The 21,115-nt window shown below is 38.5% G+C and overlaps 12 non-coding genes across 12 annotated transcripts; all 12 read right to left on the minus strand.

Annotated features, from left to right (window-relative positions):
- Window positions 1-1,583: 1,583 nt before the first annotated feature.
- Window positions 1,584-1,674, minus strand: TRNAR-UCU (transfer RNA arginine (anticodon UCU)). The gene is given in 2 exon segments: window positions 1,584-1,619; window positions 1,638-1,674. It is a non-coding gene; the product is annotated as a tRNA-Arg (tRNA).
- A 1,637-nt stretch (window positions 1,675-3,311) lies between these two features.
- TRNAR-UCU (transfer RNA arginine (anticodon UCU)) lies at window positions 3,312-3,402 on the minus strand. Its single transcript is given in 2 exon segments — window positions 3,312-3,347; window positions 3,366-3,402. It is a non-coding gene; the product is annotated as a tRNA-Arg (tRNA).
- Window positions 3,403-4,996: 1,594 nt separating this feature from the next.
- On the minus strand, window positions 4,997-5,087 carry TRNAR-UCU (transfer RNA arginine (anticodon UCU)). Its single transcript is given in 2 exon segments — window positions 4,997-5,032; window positions 5,051-5,087. It is a non-coding gene; the product is annotated as a tRNA-Arg (tRNA).
- Window positions 5,088-6,724: 1,637 nt separating this feature from the next.
- TRNAR-UCU (transfer RNA arginine (anticodon UCU)) lies at window positions 6,725-6,815 on the minus strand. Its single transcript is given in 2 exon segments — window positions 6,725-6,760; window positions 6,779-6,815. It is a non-coding gene; the product is annotated as a tRNA-Arg (tRNA).
- Window positions 6,816-8,409: 1,594 nt separating this feature from the next.
- On the minus strand, window positions 8,410-8,500 carry TRNAR-UCU (transfer RNA arginine (anticodon UCU)). Its single transcript is given in 2 exon segments — window positions 8,410-8,445; window positions 8,464-8,500. It is a non-coding gene; the product is annotated as a tRNA-Arg (tRNA).
- Window positions 8,501-10,137: 1,637 nt separating this feature from the next.
- On the minus strand, window positions 10,138-10,228 carry TRNAR-UCU (transfer RNA arginine (anticodon UCU)). Its single transcript is given in 2 exon segments — window positions 10,138-10,173; window positions 10,192-10,228. It is a non-coding gene; the product is annotated as a tRNA-Arg (tRNA).
- A 1,637-nt stretch (window positions 10,229-11,865) lies between these two features.
- Window positions 11,866-11,956, minus strand: TRNAR-UCU (transfer RNA arginine (anticodon UCU)). Its single transcript is given in 2 exon segments — window positions 11,866-11,901; window positions 11,920-11,956. It is a non-coding gene; the product is annotated as a tRNA-Arg (tRNA).
- A 1,594-nt stretch (window positions 11,957-13,550) lies between these two features.
- TRNAR-UCU (transfer RNA arginine (anticodon UCU)) lies at window positions 13,551-13,641 on the minus strand. Its single transcript is given in 2 exon segments — window positions 13,551-13,586; window positions 13,605-13,641. It is a non-coding gene; the product is annotated as a tRNA-Arg (tRNA).
- Window positions 13,642-15,278: 1,637 nt separating this feature from the next.
- TRNAR-UCU (transfer RNA arginine (anticodon UCU)) lies at window positions 15,279-15,369 on the minus strand. The gene is given in 2 exon segments: window positions 15,279-15,314; window positions 15,333-15,369. It is a non-coding gene; the product is annotated as a tRNA-Arg (tRNA).
- A 1,637-nt stretch (window positions 15,370-17,006) lies between these two features.
- Window positions 17,007-17,097, minus strand: TRNAR-UCU (transfer RNA arginine (anticodon UCU)). Its single transcript is given in 2 exon segments — window positions 17,007-17,042; window positions 17,061-17,097. It is a non-coding gene; the product is annotated as a tRNA-Arg (tRNA).
- A 1,594-nt stretch (window positions 17,098-18,691) lies between these two features.
- On the minus strand, window positions 18,692-18,782 carry TRNAR-UCU (transfer RNA arginine (anticodon UCU)). The gene is given in 2 exon segments: window positions 18,692-18,727; window positions 18,746-18,782. It is a non-coding gene; the product is annotated as a tRNA-Arg (tRNA).
- Window positions 18,783-20,419: 1,637 nt separating this feature from the next.
- On the minus strand, window positions 20,420-20,510 carry TRNAR-UCU (transfer RNA arginine (anticodon UCU)). Its single transcript is given in 2 exon segments — window positions 20,420-20,455; window positions 20,474-20,510. It is a non-coding gene; the product is annotated as a tRNA-Arg (tRNA).
- Between the last annotated feature and the right edge of the window lie 605 nt (window positions 20,511-21,115).

A 21,115-nucleotide genomic window follows, 5' to 3' on the forward strand; every position in this document is an offset into this window, starting at 1 on the left:
ATGAGGTGCAGAGATGTTCTGAAATGAAATAATGAGCTATTAGCTGTTGATCAGCTTTATAAAGTTCATTTGATACTATAACCATGGCTATATTTTGAATATTGAATTGGTGAAATGATATTCACCGTCTCAGACTACATGATACCATTGGTAAATCTACGTACGACTTAAGTTTAGTCAAATGGCACATAATATGTGAGACAGATGTGTATTTCACAACTCCATGAAAGACGTTTTTGCAATTTTAGTAATATAATATCTTATTCGTCATGCAGGGGTCCACAAAAAGAGCATACAATTAGAGTACTTTTTCTTTAAAGGAAACAACCACCTGAACAGGGACTTGAACCCTGGACCCTCAGATTAAAAGTCTGATGCTCTACCGACTGAGCTATCCAGGCTCTGCTATACTCTACCTTAAAATCAGCTAAACAAATGTGGACGTACACTGACCTACACTTTGTATATTTATATAATTACATATATTAGCAATCAATATTCTAGAGTTTAATAATGAATTGATATTTTAAGCATTTGAAATTTCAGCAGCACACGTAATCCATTATAACTCCGGAAATTTGTACTATCTCATTTTCGGATGACATAGAAATCACGTGTTTAAAATGACACTGTGAAATTAATAAAGGGCCAAATACTATTACTAACTCCTAAATTACATTTTCAGCAGTATCATTGGGAATTTCCTCTTGGGCATAGACTATGCAACATTTTCAAAGCAAACAGTCTCTGTTTAAGTAGACTTTCTTTCACTGCCATTTTGGTAAATGTTTCTGGTGATGGAGAAGCAGGATTGCTGGTTACTGTTTCAATTAGTTATAAAATAGAGGAGGGATAAAATTGACCCAGTTGGTGTTCGAACCCTTAGCGTTTGAATGCTTTTGCTACATTCGCCTAGGACTCCAAGCCGCAATCTATTGCACCAGAGATCCGACCTGATTCAACAAGGTGATCAGAGATTCACAAATAAAAAGATGACCTATAAGTTGTTGACCAACTTTATCAAATTAATCCGACACTAGCTTACATTTTGAACATTGAATTGGATAAAAGATAATCAACATGTCAAACTACATAATACAGTTTGGGTAAGTCTTCTTAACCCTTGTCAAAGAAAGTAGAGCACAGATGGGTATGTAAGGACTCGATCAAGACTTTTTTGAACCATCTGTAATTGGAATTCCCATTCATTGGATCCTGAAAAGAGTATGCAATTGATATACATTTTCTTTAACCAAGCCGCCTGAACAGGGACTTGAACCCTGGGCCCTCAGATTAAAAGTCTGATGCTCTACCGACTGAGCTATCCAGGCTCTGAGGCAGCACCCCACAAAATGACATTATCAACATTAGGAAGTGTCCCAACTATCACTACGTTTTTTAACCCCTTGCGTGCGGGGCGTATTTTCCGCCTGTGCTGACTCCGCCTTGCGCGGGCGGAGTCATGACGGAACGGTTTCGTCATCAGCACGCAAGGGGTTAAGATGGTTGCCGGTATTAGTACTAAATACAGAGAATATAATAATGAGTTGGTACTTGGGATAACAGGATAACAGGGATAAAACTGACTCTGGTGGGATTCGAACCCACAACCTTTGAATATCTATTTTACATTCACCTAGAAGTCCAATGCGCTATCCATTGCGCCACAGAGCCAATCTGCTATAATGAGGTGCAGAGATGTTCTGAAATGAAATAATGAGCTATTAGCTGTTGATCAGCTTTATAAAGTTCATTTGATACTATAACCATGGCTATATTTTGAATATTGAATTGGTGAAATGATATTCACCGTCTCAGACTACATGATACCATTGGTAAATCTACGTACGACTTAAGTTTAGTCAAATGGCACATAATATGTGAGACAGATGTGTATTTCACAACTCCATGAAAGACGTTTTTGCAATTTTAGTAATGGAATATCTTATTCGTCATGCAGGGGTCCACAAAAAGAGCATACAATTAGAGTACTTTTTCTTTAAAGGAAACAACCGCCTGAACAGGGACTTGAACCCTGGACCCTCAGATTAAAAGTCTGATGCTCTACCGACTGAGCTATCCAGGCTCTGCTATACTCTACCTTAAAATCAGCTAAACAAATGTGGACGTACACTGACCTACACTTTGTATATTTATATAATTACATATATTAGCAATCAATATTCTAGAGTTTAATACTGAATTGATATTATAAGCATTTGAAATTTCAGCAGCACACGTAATCCATTATAACTCCGGAAATTTGTACTATCTCATTTTCGGATGACATAGAAATCACGTGTTTAAAATGACACAGTGAAATTAATAAAGGGCCAAATACTATTACTAACTCCTAAATTACATTTTCAGCAGTATCATTGGGAATTTCCTCTTGGGCATAGACTATGCAACATTTTCAAAGCAAACAGTCTCTGTTTAAGTAGACTTTCTTTCACTGCCATTTTGGTAAATGTTTCTGGTGATGGAGAAGCAGGATTGCTGGTTACTGTTTCAATTAGTTATAAAATAGAGGAGGGATAAAATTGACCCAGTTGGTGTTCGAACCCTTAGCGTTTGAATGCTTTTGCTACATTCGCCTAGGACTCCAAGCCGCAATCCATTGCACCAGAGATCCGACCTGATTCAACAAGGTGATCAGAGATTCACAAATAAAAAGATGACCTATAAGTTGTTGACCAACTTTATCAAATTAATCCGACACTAGCTTACATTTTGAACATTGAATTGGATAAAAGATAATCAACATGTCAAACTACATGATACAGTTTGGGTAAGTCTTCTTAACCCTTGTCAAAGAAAGTAGAGCACAGATGGGTATGTAAGGACTCGATCAAGACTTTTTTGAACCATCTGTAATTGGAATTCCCATTCATTGGATCCTGAAAAGAGTATGCAATTGATATACATTTTCTTTAACCAAGCCGCCTGAACAGGGACTTGAACCCTGGGCCCTCAGATTAAAAGTCTGATGCTCTACCGACTGAGCTATCCAGGCTCTGAGGCAGCACCCCACAAAATGACATTATCAACATTAGGAAGTGTCCCAACTATCACTACGTTTTTTAACCCCTTGAGTGCGGGGCGTATTTTCCGCCTGTGCTGACTACGCCTTGCGCGGGCGGAGTCATGACGGAACGGTTTCGTCATCAGCACAGCTCACCCGTAGCTGATGACGGAACCGTTCTGTTATCAGCACGCAAGGGGTTAAGATGGTTGCCGGTATTAGTACTAAATACAGAGAATACAATAATGAATTGGTACTTGGGATAACAGGATAACAGGGATAAAACTGACTCTGGTGGGATTCGAACCCACAACCTTTGAATATCTTTTTTACATTCACCTAGAAGTCCAATGCGCTATCCATTGCGCCACAGAGCCAATCTGCTATAATGAGGTGCAGAGATGTTCTGAAATGAAATAATGAGCTATTAGCTGTTGATCAGCTTTATAAAGTTCATTTGATACTATAACCATGGCTATATTTTGAATATTGAATTGGTGAAATGATATTCACCGTCTCAGACTACATGATACCATTGGTAAATCTACGTACGACTTAAGCTTAGTCAAATGGCACATAATATGTGAGACAGATGTGTATTTCACAACTCCATGAAAGACGTTTTTGCAATTTTAGTAATGGAATATCTTATTCGTCATGCAGGGGTCCACAAAAAGAGCATACAATTAGAGTACTTTTTCTTTAAAGGAAACAACCACCTGAACAGGGACTTGAACCCTGGACCCTCAGATTAAAAGTCTGATGCTCTACCGACTGAGCTATCCAGGCTCTGCTATACTCTACCTTAAAATCAGCTAAACAAATGTGGACGTACACTGACCTACACTTTGTATATTTATATAATTACATATATTAGCAATCAATATTCTAGAGTTTAATAATGAATTGATATTTTAAGCATTTGAAATTTCAGCAGCACACGTAATCCATTATAACTCCGGAAATTTGTACTATCTCATTTTCGGATGACATAGAAATCACGTGTTTAAAATGACACTGTGAAATTAATAAAGGGCCAAATACTATTACTAACTCCTAAATTACATTTTCAGCAGTATCATTGGGAATTTCCTCTTGGGCATAGACTATGCAACATTTTCAAAGCAAACAGTCTCTGTTTAAGTAGACTTTCTTTCACTGCCATTTTGGTAAATGTTTCTGGTGATGGAGAAGCAGGATTGCTGGTTACTGTTTCAATTAGTTATAAAATAGAGGAGGGATAAAATTGACCCAGTTGGTGTTCGAACCCTTAGCGTTTGAATGCTTTTGCTACATTCGCCTAGGACTCCAAGCCGCAATCCATTGCACCAGAGATCCGACCTGATTCAACAAGGTGATCAGAGATTCACAAATAAAAAGATGACCTATAAGTTGTTGACCAACTTTATCAAATTAATCCGACACTAGCTTACATTTTGAACATTGAATTGGATAAAAGATAATCAACATGTCAAACTACATGATACAGTTTGGGTAAGTCTTCTTAACCCTTGTCAAAGAAAGTAGAGCACAGATGGGTATGTAAGGACTCGATCAAGACTTTTTTGAACCATCTGTAATTGGAATTCCCATTCATTGGATCCTGAAAAGAGTATGCAATTGATATACATTTTCTTTAACCAAGCCGCCTGAACAGGGACTTGAACCCTGGGCCCTCAGATTAAAAGTCTGATGCTCTACCGACTGAGCTATCCAGGCTCTGAGGCAGCACCCCACAAAATGACATTATCAACATTAGGAAGTGTCCCAACTATCACTACGTTTTTTAACCCCTTGCGTGCGGGGCGTATTTTCCGCCTGTGCTGACTCCGCCTTGCGCGGGCGGAGTCATGTCGGAACGGTTTCGTCATCAGCACGCAAGGGGTTAAGATGGTTGCCGGTATTAGTACTAAATACAGAGAATATAATAATGAGTTGGTACTTGGGATAACAGGATAACAGGGATAAAACTGACTCTGGTGGGATTCGAACCCACAACCTTTGAATATCTATTTTACATTCACCTAGAAGTCCAATGCGCTATCCATTGCGCCACAGAGCCAATCTGCTATAATGAGGTGCAGAGATGTTCTGAAATGAAATAATGAGCTATTAGCTGTTGATCAGCTTTATAAAGTTCATTTGATACTATAACCATGGCTATATTTTGAATATTGAATTGGTGAAATGATATTCACCGTCTCAGACTACATGATACCATTGGTAAATCTACGTACGACTTAAGTTTAGTCAAATGGCACATAATATGTGAGACAGATGTGTATTTCACAACTCCATGAAAGACGTTTTTGCAATTTTAGTAATGGAATATCTTATTCGTCATGCAGGGGTCCACAAAAAGAGCATACAATTAGAGTACTTTTTCTTTAAAGGAAACAACCGCCTGAACAGGGACTTGAACCCTGGACCCTCAGATTAAAAGTCTGATGCTCTACCGACTGAGCTATCCAGGCTCTGCTATACTCTACCTTAAAATCAGCTAAACAAATGTGGACGTACACTGACCTACACTTTGTATATTTATATAATTACATATATTAGCAATCAATATTCTAGAGTTTAATACTGAATTGATATTATAAGCATTTGAAATTTCAGCAGCACACGTAATCCATTATAACTCCGGAAATTTGTACTATCTCATTTTCGGATGACATAGAAATCACGTGTTTAAAATGACACAGTGAAATTAATAAAGGGCCAAATACTATTACTAACTCCTAAATTACATTTTCAGCAGTATCATTGGGAATTTCCTCTTGGGCATAGACTATGCAACATTTTCAAAGCAAACAGTCTCTGTTTAAGTAGACTTTCTTTCACTGCCATTTTGGTAAATGTTTCTGGTGATGGAGAAGCAGGATTGCTGGTTACTGTTTCAATTAGTTATAAAATAGAGGAGGGATAAAATTGACCCAGTTGGTGTTCGAACCCTTAGCGTTTGAATGCTTTTGCTACATTCGCCTAGGACTCCAAGCCGCAATCCATTGCACCAGAGATCCGACCTGATTCAACAAGGTGATCAGAGATTCACAAATAAAAAGATGACCTATAAGTTGTTGACCAACTTTATCAAATTAATCCGACACTAGCTTACATTTTGAACATTGAATTGGATAAAAGATAATCAACATGTCAAACTACATGATACAGTTTGGGTAAGTCTTCTTAACCCTTGTCAAAGAAAGTAGAGCACAGATGGGTATGTAAGGACTCGATCAAGACTTTTTTGAACCATCTGTAATTGGAATTCCCATTCATTGGATCCTGAAAAGAGTATGCAATTGATATACATTTTCTTTAACCAAGCCGCCTGAACAGGGACTTGAACCCTGGGCCCTCAGATTAAAAGTCTGATGCTCTACCGACTGAGCTATCCAGGCTCTGAGGCAGCACCCCACAAAATGACATTATCAACATTAGGAAGTGTCCCAACTATCACTACGTTTTTTAACCCCTTGAGTGCGGGGCGTATTTTCCGCCTGTGCTGACTACGCCTTGCGCGGGCGGAGTCATGACGGAACGGTTTCGTCATCAGCACAGCTCACCCGTAGCTGATGACGGAACCGTTCTGTTATCAGCACGCAAGGGGTTAAGATGGTTGCCGGTATTAGTACTAAATACAGAGAATATAATAATGAATTGGTACTTGGGATAACAGGATAACAGGGATAAAACTGACTCTGGTGGGATTCGAACCCACAACCTTTGAATATCTTTTTTACATTCACCTAGAAGTCCAATGCGCTATCCATTGCGCCACAGAGCCAATCTGCTATAATGAGGTGCAGAGATGTTCTGAAATGAAATAATGAGCTATTAGCTGTTGATCAGCTTTATAAAGTTCATTTGATACTATAACCATGGCTATATTTTGAATATTGAATTGGTGAAATGATATTCACCGTCTCAGACTACATGATACCATTGGTAAATCTACGTACGACTTAAGTTTAGTCAAATGGCACATAATATGTGAGACAGATGTGTATTTCACAACTCCATGAAAGACGTTTTTGCAATTTTAGTAATGGAATATCTTATTCGTCATGCAGGGGTCCACAAAAAGAGCATACAATTAGAGTACTTTTTCTTTAAAGGAAACAACCACCTGAACAGGGACTTGAACCCTGGACCCTCAGATTAAAAGTCTGATGCTCTACCGACTGAGCTATCCAGGCTCTGCTATACTCTACCTTAAAATCAGCTAAACAAATGTGGACGTACACTGACCTACACTTTGTATATTTATATAATTACATATATTAGCAATCAATATTCTAGAGTTTAATAATGAATTGATATTTTAAGCATTTGAAATTTCAGCAGCACACGTAATCCATTATAACTCCGGAAATTTGTACTATCTCATTTTCGGATGACATAGAAATCACGTGTTTAAAATGACACTGTGAAATTAATAAAGGGCCAAATACTATTACTAACTCCTAAATTACATTTTCAGCAGTATCATTGGGAATTTCCTCTTGGGCATAGACTATGCAACATTTTCAAAGCAAACAGTCTCTGTTTAAGTAGACTTTCTTTCACTGCCATTTTGGTAAATGTTTCTGGTGATGGAGAAGCAGGATTGCTGGTTACTGTTTCAATTAGTTATAAAATAGAGGAGGGATAAAATTGACCCAGTTGGTGTTCGAACCCTTAGCGTTTGAATGCTTTTGCTACATTCGCCTAGGACTCCAAGCCGCAATCCATTGCACCAGAGATCCGACCTGATTCAACAAGGTGATCAGAGATTCACAAATAAAAAGATGACCTATAAGTTGTTGACCAACTTTATCAAATTAATCCGACACTAGCTTACATTTTGAACATTGAATTGGATAAAAGATAATCAACATGTCAAACTACATGATACAGTTTGGGTAAGTCTTCTTAACCCTTGTCAAAGAAAGTAGAGCACAGATGGGTATGTAAGGACTCGATCAAGACTTTTTTGAACCATCTGTAATTGGAATTCCCATTCATTGGATCCTGAAAAGAGTATGCAATTGATATACGTTTTCTTTAACCAAGCCGCCTGAACAGGGACTTGAACCCTGGGCCCTCAGATTAAAAGTCTGATGCTCTACTGACTGAGCTATCCAGGCTCTGAGGCAGCACCCCACAAAATGACATTATCAACATTAGGAAGTGTCCCAACTATCACTACGTTTTTTAACCCCTTGCGTGCGGGGCGTATTTTCCGCCTGTGCTGACTCCGCCTTGCGCGGGCGGAGTCATGACGGAACGGTTTCGTCATCAGCACGCAAGGGGTTAAGATGGTTGCCGGTATTAGTACTAAATACAGAGAATATAATAATGAGTTGGTACTTGGGATAACAGGATAACAGGGATAAAACTGACTCTGGTGGGATTCGAACCCACAACCTTTGAATATCTATTTTACATTCACCTAGAAGTCCAATGCGCTATCCATTGCGCCACAGAGCCAATCTGCTATAATGAGGTGCAGAGATGTTCTGAAATGAAATAATGAGCTATTAGCTGTTGATCAGCTTTATAAAGTTCATTTGATACTATAACCATGGCTATATTTTGAATATTGAATTGGTGAAATGATATTCACCGTCTCAGACTACATGATACCATTGGTAAATCTACGTACGACTTAAGTTTAGTCAAATGGAACATAATATGTGAGACAGATGTGTATTTCACAACTCCATGAAAGACGTTTTTGCAATTTTAGTAATGGAATATCTTATTCGTCATGCAGGGGTCCACAAAAAGAGCATACAATTAGAGTACTTTTTCTTTAAAGGAAACAACCGCCTGAACAGGGACTTGAACCCTGGACCCTCAGATTAAAAGTCTGATGCTCTACCGACTGAGCTATCCAGGCTCTGCTATACTCTACCTTAAAATCAGCTAAACAAATGTGGACGTACACTGACCTACACTTTGTATATTTATATAATTACATATATTAGCAATCAATATTCTAGAGTTTAATACTGAATTGATATTATAAGCATTTGAAATTTCAGCAGCACACGTAATCCATTATAACTCCGGAAATTTGTACTATCTCATTTTCGGATGACATAGAAATCACGTGTTTAAAATGACACAGTGAAATTAATAAAGGGCTAAATACTATTACTAACTCCTAAATTACATTTTCAGCAGTATCATTGGGAATTTCCTCTTGGGCATAGACTATGCAACATTTTCAAAGCAAACAGTCTCTGTTTAAGTAGACTTTCTTTCACTGCCATTTTGGTAAATGTTTCTGGTGATGGAGAAGCAGGATTGCTGGTTACTGTTTCAATTAGTTATAAAATAGAGGAGGGATAAAATTGACCCAGTTGGTGTTCGAACCCTTAGCGTTTGAATGCTTTTGCTACATTCGCCTAGGACTCCAAGCCGCAATCCATTGCACCAGAGATCCGACCTGATTCAACAAGGTGATCAGAGATTCACAAATAAAAAGATGACCTATAAGTTGTTGACCAACTTTATCAAATTAATCGGACACTAGCTTACATTTTGAACATTGAATTGGATAAAAGATAATCAACATGTCAAACTACATGATACAGTTTGGGTAAGTCTTCTTAACCCTTGTCAAAGAAAGTAGAGCACGGATGGGTATGTAAGGACTCGATCAAGACTTTTTTGAACCATCTGTAATTGGAATTCCCATTCATTGGATCCTGAAAAGAGTATGCAATTGATATACATTTTCTTTAACCAAGCCGCCTGAACAGGGACTTGAACCCTGGGCCCTCAGATTAAAAGTCTGATGCTCTACCGACTGAGCTATCCAGGCTCTGAGGCAGCACCCCACAAAATGACATTATCAACATTAGGAAGTGTCCCAACTATCACTACGTTTTTTAACCCCTTGAGTGCGGGGCGTATTTTCCGCCTGTGCTGACTACGCCTTGCGCGGGCGGAGTCATGACGGAACTGTTTCGTCATCAGCACAGCTCACCCGTAGCTGATGACGGAACCGTTCTGTCATCAGCACGCAAGGGGTTAAGATGGTTGCCAGTATTAGTACTAAATACAGAGAATATAATAATGAATTGGTACTTGGGATAACAGGATAACAGGGATAAAACTGACTCTGGTGGGATTCGAACCCACAACCTTTGAATATCTTTTTTACATTCACCTAGAAGTCCAATGCGCTATCCATTGCGCCACAGAGCCAATCTGCTATAATGAGGTGCAGAGATGTTCTGAAATGAAATAATGAGCTATTAGCTGTTGATCAGCTTTATAAAGTTCATTTGATACTATAACCATGGCTATATTTTGAATATTGAATTGGTGAAATGATATTCACCGTCTCAGACTACATGATACCATTGGTAAATCTACGTACGACTTAAGTTTAGTCAAATGGCACATAATATGTGAGACAGATGTGTATTTCACAACTCCATGAAAGACGTTTTTGCAATTTTAGTAATGGAATATCTTATTCGTCATGCAGGGGTCCACAAAAAGAGCATACAATTAGAGTACTTTTTCTTTAAAGGAAACAACCGCCTGAACAGGGACTTGAACCCTGGACCCTCAGATTAAAAGTCTGATGCTCTACCGACTGAGCTATCCAGGCTCTGCTATACTCTACCTTAAAATCAGCTAAACAAATGTGGACGTACACTGACCTACACTTTGTATATTTATATAATTACATATATTAGCAATCAATATTCTAGAGTTTAATACTGAATTGATATTATAAGCATTTGAAATTTCAGCAGCACACGTAATCCATTATAACTCCGGAAATTTGTACTATCTCATTTTCGGATGACATAGAAATCACGTGTTTAAAATGACACAGTGAAATTAATAAAGGGCCAAATACTATTACTAACTCCTAAATTACATTTTCAGCAGTATCATTGGGAATTTCCTCTTGGGCATAGACTATGCAACATTTTCAAAGCAAACAGTCTCTGTTTAAGTAGACTTTCTTTCACTGCCATTTTGGTAAATGTTTCTGGTGATGGAGAAGCAGGATTGCTGGTTACTGTTTCAATTAGTTATAAAATAGAGGAGGGATAAAATTGACCCAGTTGGTGTTCGAACCCTTAGCGTTTGAATGCTTTTGCTACATTCGCCTAGGACTCCAAGCCGCAATCCATTGCACCAGAGATCCGACCTGATTCAACAAGGTGATCAGAGATTCACAAATAAAAAGATGACCTATAAGTTGTTGACCAACTTTATCAAATTAATCCGACACTAGCTTACATTTTGAACATTGAATTGGATAAAAGATAATCAACATGTCAAACTACATGATACAGTTTGGGTAAGTCTTCTTAACCCTTGTCAAAGAAAGTAGAGCACAGATGGGTATGTAAGGACTCGATCAAGACTTTTTTGAACCATCTGTAATTGGAATTCCCATTCATTGGATCCTGAAAAGAGTATGCAATTGATATACATTTTCTTTAACCAAGCCGCCTGAACAGGGACTTGAACCCTGGGCCCTCAGATTAAAAGTCTGATGCTCTACCGACTGAGCTATCCAGGCTCTGAGGCAGCACCCCACAAAATGACATTATCAACATTAGGAAGTGTCCCAACTATCACTACGTTTTTTAACCCCTTGAGTGCGGGGCGTATTTTCCGCCTGTGCTGACTACGCCTTGCGCGGGCGGAGTCATGACGGAACGGTTTCGTCATCAGCACAGCTCACCCGTAGCTGATGACGGAACCGTTCTGTTATCAGCACGCAAGGGGTTAAGATGGTTGCCGGTATTAGTACTAAATACAGAGAATATAATAATGAATTGGTACTTGGGATAACAGGATAACAGGGATAAAACTGACTCTGGTGGGATTCGAACCCACAACCTTTGAATATCTTTTTTACATTCACCTAGAAGTCCAATGCGCTATCCATTGCGCCACAGAGCCAATCTGCTATAATGAGGTGCAGAGATGTTCTGAAATGAAATAATGAGCTATTAGCTGTTGATCAGCTTTATAAAGTTCATTTGATACTATAACCATGGCTATATTTTGAATATTGAATTGGTGAAATGATATTCACCGTCTCAGACTACATGATACCATTGGTAAATCTACGTACGACTTAAGTTTAGTCAAATGGCACATAATATGTGAGACAGATGTGTATTTCACAACTCCATGAAAGACGTTTTTGCAATTTTAGTAATGGAATATCTTATTCGTCATGCAGGGGTCCACAAAAAGAGCATACAATTAGAGTACTTTTTCTTTAAAGGAAACAACCACCTGAACAGGGACTTGAACCCTGGACCCTCAGATTAAAAGTCTGATGCTCTACCGACTGAGCTATCCAGGCTCTGCTATACTCTACCTTAAAATCAGCTAAACAAATGTGGACGTACACTGACCTACACTTTGTATATTTATATAATTACATATATTAGCAATCAATATTCTAGAGTTTAATAATGAATTGATATTTTAAGCATTTGAAATTTCAGCAGCACACGTAATCCATTATAACTCCGGAAATTTGTACTATCTCATTTTCGGATGACATAGAAATCACGTGTTTAAAATGACACTGTGAAATTAATAAAGGGCCAAATACTATTACTAACTCCTAAATTACATTTTCAGCAGTATCATTGGGAATTTCCTCTTGGGCATAGACTATGCAACATTTTCAAAGCAAACAGTCTCTGTTTAAGTAGACTTTCTTTCACTGCCATTTTGGTAAATGTTTCTGGTGATGGAGAAGCAGGATTGCTGGTTACTGTTTCAATTAGTTATAAAATAGAGGAGGGATAAAATTGACCCAGTTGGTGTTCGAACCCTTAGCGTTTGAATGCTTTTGCTACATTCGCCTAGGACTCCAAGCCGCAATCCATTGCACCAGAGATCCGACCTGATTCAACAAGGTGATCAGAGATTCACAAATAAAAAGATGACCTATAAGTTGTTGACCAACTTTATCAAATTAATCCGACACTAGCTTACATTTTGAACATTGAATTGGATAAAAGATAATCAACATGTCAAACTACATGATACAGTTTGGGTAAGTCTTCTTAACCCTTGTCAAAGAAAGTAGAGCACAGATGGGTATGTAAGGACTCGATCAAGACTTTTTTGAACCATCTGTAATTGGAATTCCCATTCATTGGATCCTGAAAAGAGTATGCAATTGATATACGTTTTCTTTAACCAAGCCGCCTGAACAGGGACTTGAACCCTGGGCCCTCAGATTAAAAGTCTGATGCTCTACTGACTGAGCTATCCAGGCTCTGAGGCAGCACCCCACAAAATGACATTATCAACATTAGGAAGTGTCCCAACTATCACTACGTTTTTTAACCCCTTGCGTGCGGGGCGTATTTTCCGCCTGTGCTGACTCCGCCTTGCGCGGGCGGAGTCATGACGGAACGGTTTCGTCATCAGCACGCAAGGGGTTAAGATGGTTGCCGGTATTAGTACTAAATACAGAGAATATAATAATGAGTTGGTACTTGGGATAACAGGATAACAGGGATAAAACTGACTCTGGTGGGATTCGAACCCACAACCTTTGAATATCTATTTTACATTCACCTAGAAGTCCAATGCGCTATCCATTGCGCCACAGAGCCAATCTGCTATAATGAGGTGCAGAGATGTTCTGAAATGAAATAATGAGCTATTAGCTGTTGATCAGCTTTATAAAGTTCATTTGATACTATAACCATGGCTATATTTTGAATATTGAATTGGTGAAATGATATTCACCGTCTCAGACTACATGATACCATTGGTAAATCTACGTACGACTTAAGTTTAGTCAAATGGAACATAATATGTGAGACAGATGTGTATTTCACAACTCCATGAAAGACGTTTTTGCAATTTTAGTAATGGAATATCTTATTCGTCATGCAGGGGTCCACAAAAAGAGCATACAATTAGAGTACTTTTTCTTTAAAGGAAACAACCGCCTGAACAGGGACTTGAACCCTGGACCCTCAGATTAAAAGTCTGATGCTCTACCGACTGAGCTATCCAGGCTCTGCTATACTCTACCTTAAAATCAGCTAAACAAATGTGGACGTACACTGACCTACACTTTGTATATTTATATAATTACATATATTAGCAATCAATATTCTAGAGTTTAATACTGAATTGATATTATAAGCATTTGAAATTTCAGCAGCACACGTAATCCATTATAACTCCGGAAATTTGTACTATCTCATTTTCGGATGACATAGAAATCACGTGTTTAAAATGACACAGTGAAATTAATAAAGTGCTAAATACTATTACTAACTCCTAAATTACATTTTCAGCAGTATCATTGGGAATTTCCTCTTGGGCATAGACTATGCAACATTTTCAAAGCAAACAGTCTCTGTTTAAGTAGACTTTCTTTCACTGCCATTTTGGTAAATGTTTCTGGTGATGGAGAAGCAGGATTGCTGGTTACTGTTTCAATTAGTTATAAAATAGAGGAGGGATAAAATTGACCCAGTTGGTGTTCGAACCCTTAGCGTTTGAATGCTTTTGCTACATTCGCCTAGGACTCCAAGCCGCAATCCATTGCACCAGAGATCCGACCTGATTCAACAAGGTGATCAGAGATTCACAAATAAAAAGATGACCTATAAGTTGTTGACCAACTTTATCAAATTAATCGGACACTAGCTTACATTTTGAACATTGAATTGGATAAAAGATAATCAACATGTCAAACTACATGATACAGTTTGGGTAAGTCTTCTTAACCCTTGTCAAAGAAAGTAGAGCACGGATGGGTATGTAAGGACTCGATCAAGACTTTTTTGAACCATCTGTAATTGGAATTCCCATTCATTGGATCCTGAAAAGAGTATGCAATTGATATACATTTTCTTTAACCAAGCCGCCTGAACAGGGACTTGAACCCTGGGCCCTCAGATTAAAAGTCTGATGCTCTACCGACTGAGCTATCCAGGCTCTGAGGCAGCACCCCACAAAATGACATTATCAACATTAGGAAGTGTCCCAACTATCACTACGTTTTTTAACCCCTTGAGTGCGGGGCGTATTTTCCGCCTGTGCTGACTACGCCTTGCGCGGGCGGAGTCATGACGGAACTGTTTCGTCATCAGCACAGCTCACCCGTAGCTGATGACGGAACCGTTCTGTCATCAGCACGCAAGGGGTTAAGATGGTTGCCAGTATTAGTACTAAATACAGAGAATATAATAATGAATTGGTACTTGGGATAACAGGATAACAGGGATAAAACTGACTCTGGTGGGATTCGAACCCACAACCTTTGAATATCTTTTTTACATTCACCTAGAAGTCCAATGCGCTATCCATTGCGCCACAGAGCCAATCTGCTATAATGAGGTGCAGAGATGTTCTGAAATGAAATAATGAGCTATTAGCTGTTGATCAGCTTTATAAAGTTCATTTGATACTATAACCATGGCTATATTTTGAATATTGAATTGGTGAAATGATATTCACCGTCTCAGACTACATGATACCATTGGTAAATCTACGTACGACTTAAGTTTAGTCAAATGGCACATAATATGTGAGACAGATGTGTATTTCACAACTCCATGAAAGACGTTTTTGCAATTTTAGTAATGGAATATCTTATTCGTCATGCAGGGGTCCACAAAAAGAGCATACAATTAGAGTACTTTTTCTTTAAAGGAAACAACCGCCTGAACAGGGACTTGAACCCTGGACCCTCAGATTAAAAGTCTGATGCTCTACCGACTGAGCTATCCAGGCTCTGCTATACTCTACCTTAAAATCAGCTAAACAAATGTGGACGTACACTGACCTACACTTTGTATATTTATATAATTACATATATTAGCAATCAATATTCTAGAGTTTAATACTGAATTGATATTATAAGCATTTGAAATTTCAGCAGCACACGTAATCCATTATAACTCCGGAAATTTGTACTATCTCATTTTCGGATGACATAGAAATCACGTGTTTAAAATGACACAGTGAAATTAATAAAGGGCCAAATACTATTACTAACTCCTAAATTACATTTTCAGCAGTATCATTGGGAATTTCCTCTTGGGCATAGACTATGCAACATTTTCAAAGCAAACAGTCTCTGTTTAAGTAGACTTTCTTTCACTGCCATTTTGGTAAATGTTTCTGGTGATGGAGAAGCAGGATTGCTGGTTACTGTTTCAATTAGTTATAAAATAGAGGAGGGATAAAATTGACCCAGTTGGTGTTCGAACCCTTAGCGTTTGAATGCTTTTGCTACATTCGCCTAGGACTCCAAGCCGCAATCCATTGCACCAGAGATCCGACCTGATTCAACAAGGTGATCAGAGATTCACAAATAAAAAGATGACCTATAAGTTGTTGACCAACTTTATCAAATTAATCCGACACTAGCTTACATTTTGAACATTGAATTGGATAAAAGATAATCAACATGTCAAACTACATGATACAGTTTGGGTAAGTCTTCTTAACCCTTGTCAAAGAAAGTAGAGCACAGATGGGTATGTAAGGACTCGATCAAGACTTTTTTGAACCATCTGTAATTGGAATTCCCATTCATTGGATCCTGAAAAGAGTATGCAATTGATATACATTTTCTTTAACCAAGCCGCCTGAACAGGGACTTGAACCCTGGGCCCTCAGATTAAAAGTCTGATGCTCTACCGACTGAGCTATCCAGGCTCTGAGGCAGCACCCCACAAAATGACATTATCAACATTAGGAAGTGTCCCAACTATCACTACGTTTTTTAACCCCTTGAGTGCGGGGCGTATTTTCCGCCTGTGCTGACTACGCCTTGCGCGGGCGGAGTCATGACGGAACTGTTTCGTCATCAGCACAGCTCACCCGTAGCTGATGACGGAACCGTTCTGTCATCAGCACGCAAGGGGTTAAGATGGTTGCCGGTATTAGTACTAAATACAGAGAATATAATAATGAATTGGTACTTGGGATAACAGGATAACAGGGATAAAACTGACTCTGGTGGGATTCGAACCCACAACCTTTGAATATCTTTTTTACATTCACCTAGAAGTCCAATGCGCTATCCATTGCGCCACAGAGCCAATCTGCTATAATGAGGTGCAGAGATGTTCTGAAATGAAATAATGAGCTATTAGCTGTTGATCAGCTTTATAAAGTTCATTTGATACTATAACCATGGCTATATTTTGAATATTGAATTGGTGAAATGATATTCACCGTCTCAGACTACATGATACCATTGGTAAATCTACGTACGACTTAAGTTTAGTCAAATGGCACATAATATGTGAGACAGATGTGTATTTCACAACTCCATGAAAGACGTTTTTGCAATTTTAGTAATGGAATATCTTATTCGTCATGCAGGGGTCCACAAAAAGAGCATACAATTAGAGTACTTTTTCTTTAAAGGAAACAACCACCTGAACAGGGACTTGAACCCTGGACCCTCAGATTAAAAGTCTGATGCTCTACCGACTGAGCTATCCAGGCTCTGCTATACTCTACCTTAAAATCAGCTAAACAAATGTGGACGTACACTGACCTACACTTTGTATATTTATATAATTACATATATTAGCAATCAATATTCTAGAGTTTAATAATGAATTGATATTTTAAGCATTTGAAATTTCAGCAGCACACGTAATCCATTATAACTCCGGAAATTTGTACTATCTCATTTTCGGATGACATAGAAATCACGTGTTTAAAATGACACTGTGAAATTAATAAAGGGCCAAATACTATTACTAACTCCTAAATTACATTTTCAGCAGTATCATTGGGAATTTCCTCTTGGGCATAGACTATGCAACATTTTCAAAGCAAACAGTCTCTGTTTAAGTAGACTTTCTTTCACTGCCATTTTGGTAAATGTTTCTGGTGATGGAGAAGCAGGATTGCTGGTTACTGTTTCAATTAGTTATAAAATAGAGGAGGGATAAAATTGACCCAGTTGGTGTTCGAACCCTTAGCGTTTGAATGCTTTTGCTACATTCGCCTAGGACTCCAAGCCGCAATCCATTGCACCAGAGATCCGACCTGATTCAACAAGGTGATCAGAGATTCACAAATAAAAAGATGACCTATAAGTTGTTGACCAACTTTATCAAATTAATCCGACACTAGCTTACATTTTGAACATTGAATTGGATAAAAGATAATCAACATGTCAAACTACATGATACAGTTTGGGTAAGTCTTCTTAACCCTTGTCAAAGAAAGTAGAGCACAGATGGGTATGTAAGGACTCGATCAAGACTTTTTTGAACCATCTGTAATTGGAATTCCCATTCATTGGATCCTGAAAAGAGTATGCAATTGATATACGTTTTCTTTAACCAAGCCGCCTGAACAGGGACTTGAACCCTGGGCCCTCAGATTAAAAGTCTGATGCTCTACTGACTGAGCTATCCAGGCTCTGAGGCAGCACCCCACAAAATGACATTATCAACATTAGGAAGTGTCCCAACTATCACTACGTTTTTTAACCCCTTGCGTGCGGGGCGTATTTTCCGCCTGTGCTGACTCCGCCTTGCGCGGGCGGAGTCATGACGGAACGGTTTCGTCATCAGCACGCAAGGGGTTAAGATGGTTGCCGGTATTAGTACTAAATACAGAGAATATAATAATGAGTTGGTACTTGGGATAACAGGATAACAGGGATAAAACTGACTCTGGTGGGATTCGAACCCACAACCTTTGAATATCTATTTTACATTCACCTAGAAGTCCAATGCGCTATCCATTGCGCCACAGAGCCAATCTGCTATAATGAGGTGCAGAGATGTTCTGAAATGAAATAATGAGCTATTAGCTGTTGATCAGCTTTATAAAGTTCATTTGATACTATAACCATGGCTATATTTTGAATATTGAATTGGTGAAATGATATTCACCGTCTCAGACTACATGATACCATTGGTAAATCTACGTACGACTTAAGTTTAGTCAAATGGAACATAATATGTGAGACAGATGTGTATTTCACAACTCCATGAAAGACGTTTTTGCAATTTTAGTAATGGAATATCTTATTCGTCATGCAGGGGTCCACAAAAAGAGCATACAATTAGAGTACTTTTTCTTTAAAGGAAACAACCGCCTGAACAGGGACTTGAACCCTGGACCCTCAGATTAAAAGTCTGATGCTCTACCGACTGAGCTATCCAGGCTCTGCTATACTCTACCTTAAAATCAGCTAAACAAATGTGGACGTACACTGACCTACACTTTGTATATTTATATAATTACATATATTAGCAATCAATATTCTAGAGTTTAATACTGAATTGATATTATAAGCATTTGAAATTTCAGCAGCACACGTAATCCATTATAACTCCGGAAATTTGTACTATCTCATTTTCGGATGACATAGAAATCACGTGTTTAAAATGACACAGTGAAATTAATAAAGTGCTAAATACTATTACTAACTCCTAAATTACATTTTCAGCAGTATCATTGGGAATTTCCTCTTGGGCATAGACTATGCAACATTTTCAAAGCAAACAGTCTCTGTTTAAGTAGACTTTCTTTCACTGCCATTTTGGTAAATGTTTCTGGTGATGGAGAAGCAGGATTGCTGGTTACTGTTTCAATTAGTTATAAAATAGAGGAGGGATAAAATTGACCCAGTTGGTGTTCGAACCCTTAGCGTTTGAATGCTTTTGCTACATTCGCCTAGGACTCCAAGCCGCAATCCATTGCACCAGAGATCCGACCTGATTCAACAAGGTGATCAGAGATTCACAAATAAAAAGATGACCTATAAGTTGTTGACCAACTTTATCAAATTAATCGGACACTAGCTTACATTTTGAACATTGAATTGGATAAAAGATAATCAACATGTCAAACTACATGATACAGTTTGGGTAAGTCTTCTTAACCCTTGTCAAAGAAAGTAGAGCACGGATGGGTATGTAAGGACTCGATCAAGACTTTTTTGAACCATCTGTAATTGGAATTCCCATTCATTGGATCCTGAAAAGAGTATGCAATTGATATACATTTTCTTTAACCAAGCCGCCTGAACAGGGACTTGAACCCTGGGCCCTCAGATTAAAAGTCTGATGCTCTACCGACTGAGCTATCCAGGCTCTGAGGCAGCACCCCACAAAATGACATTATCAACATTAGGAAGTGTCCCAACTATCACTACGTTTTTTAACCCCTTGAGTGCGGGGCGTATTTTCCGCCTGTGCTGACTACGCCTTGCGCGGGCGGAGTCATGACGGAACTGTTTCGTCATCAGCACAGCTCACCCGTAGCTGATGACGGAACCGTTCTGTCATCAGCACGCAAGGGGTTAAGATGGTTGCCAGTATTAGTACTAAATACAGAGAATATAATAATGAATTGGTACTTGGGATAACAGGATAACAGGGATAAAACTGACTCTGGTGGGATTCGAACCCACAACCTTTGAATATCTTTTTTACATTCACCTAGAAGTCCAATGCGCTATCCATTGCGCCACAGAGCCAATCTGCTATAATGAGGTGCAGAGATGTTCTGAAATGAAATAATGAGCTATTAGCTGTTGATCAGCTTTATAAAGTTCATTTGATACTATAACCATGGCTATATTTTGAATATTGAATTGGTGAAATGATATTCACCGTCTCAGACTACATGATACCATTGGTAAATCTACGTACGACTTAAGTTTAGTCAAATGGCACATAATATGTGAGACAGATGTGTATTTCACAACTCCATGAAAGACGTTTTTGCAATTTTAGTAATGGAATATCTTATTCGTCATGCAGGGGTCCACAAAAAGAGCATACAATTAGAGTACTTTTTCTTTAAAGGAAACAACCGCCTGAACAGGGACTTGAACCCTGGACCCTCAGATTAAAAGTCTGATGCTCTACCGACTGAGCTATCCAGGCTCTGCTATACTCTACCTTAAAATCAGCTAAACAAATGTGGACGTACACTGACCTACACTTTGTATATTTATATAATTACATATATTAGCAATCAATATTCTAGAGTTTAATACTGAATTGATATTATAAGCATTTGAAATTTCAGCAGCACACGTAATCCATTATAACTCCGGAAATTTGTACTATCTCATTT

The sequence above is a fragment of the Lissotriton vulgaris genome, chromosome 1_2 (assembly GCF_964263255.1).
Source record: "Lissotriton vulgaris chromosome 1_2, aLisVul1.2, whole genome shotgun sequence".
Lineage (NCBI taxonomy): Eukaryota > Metazoa > Chordata > Amphibia > Caudata > Salamandridae > Lissotriton > Lissotriton vulgaris.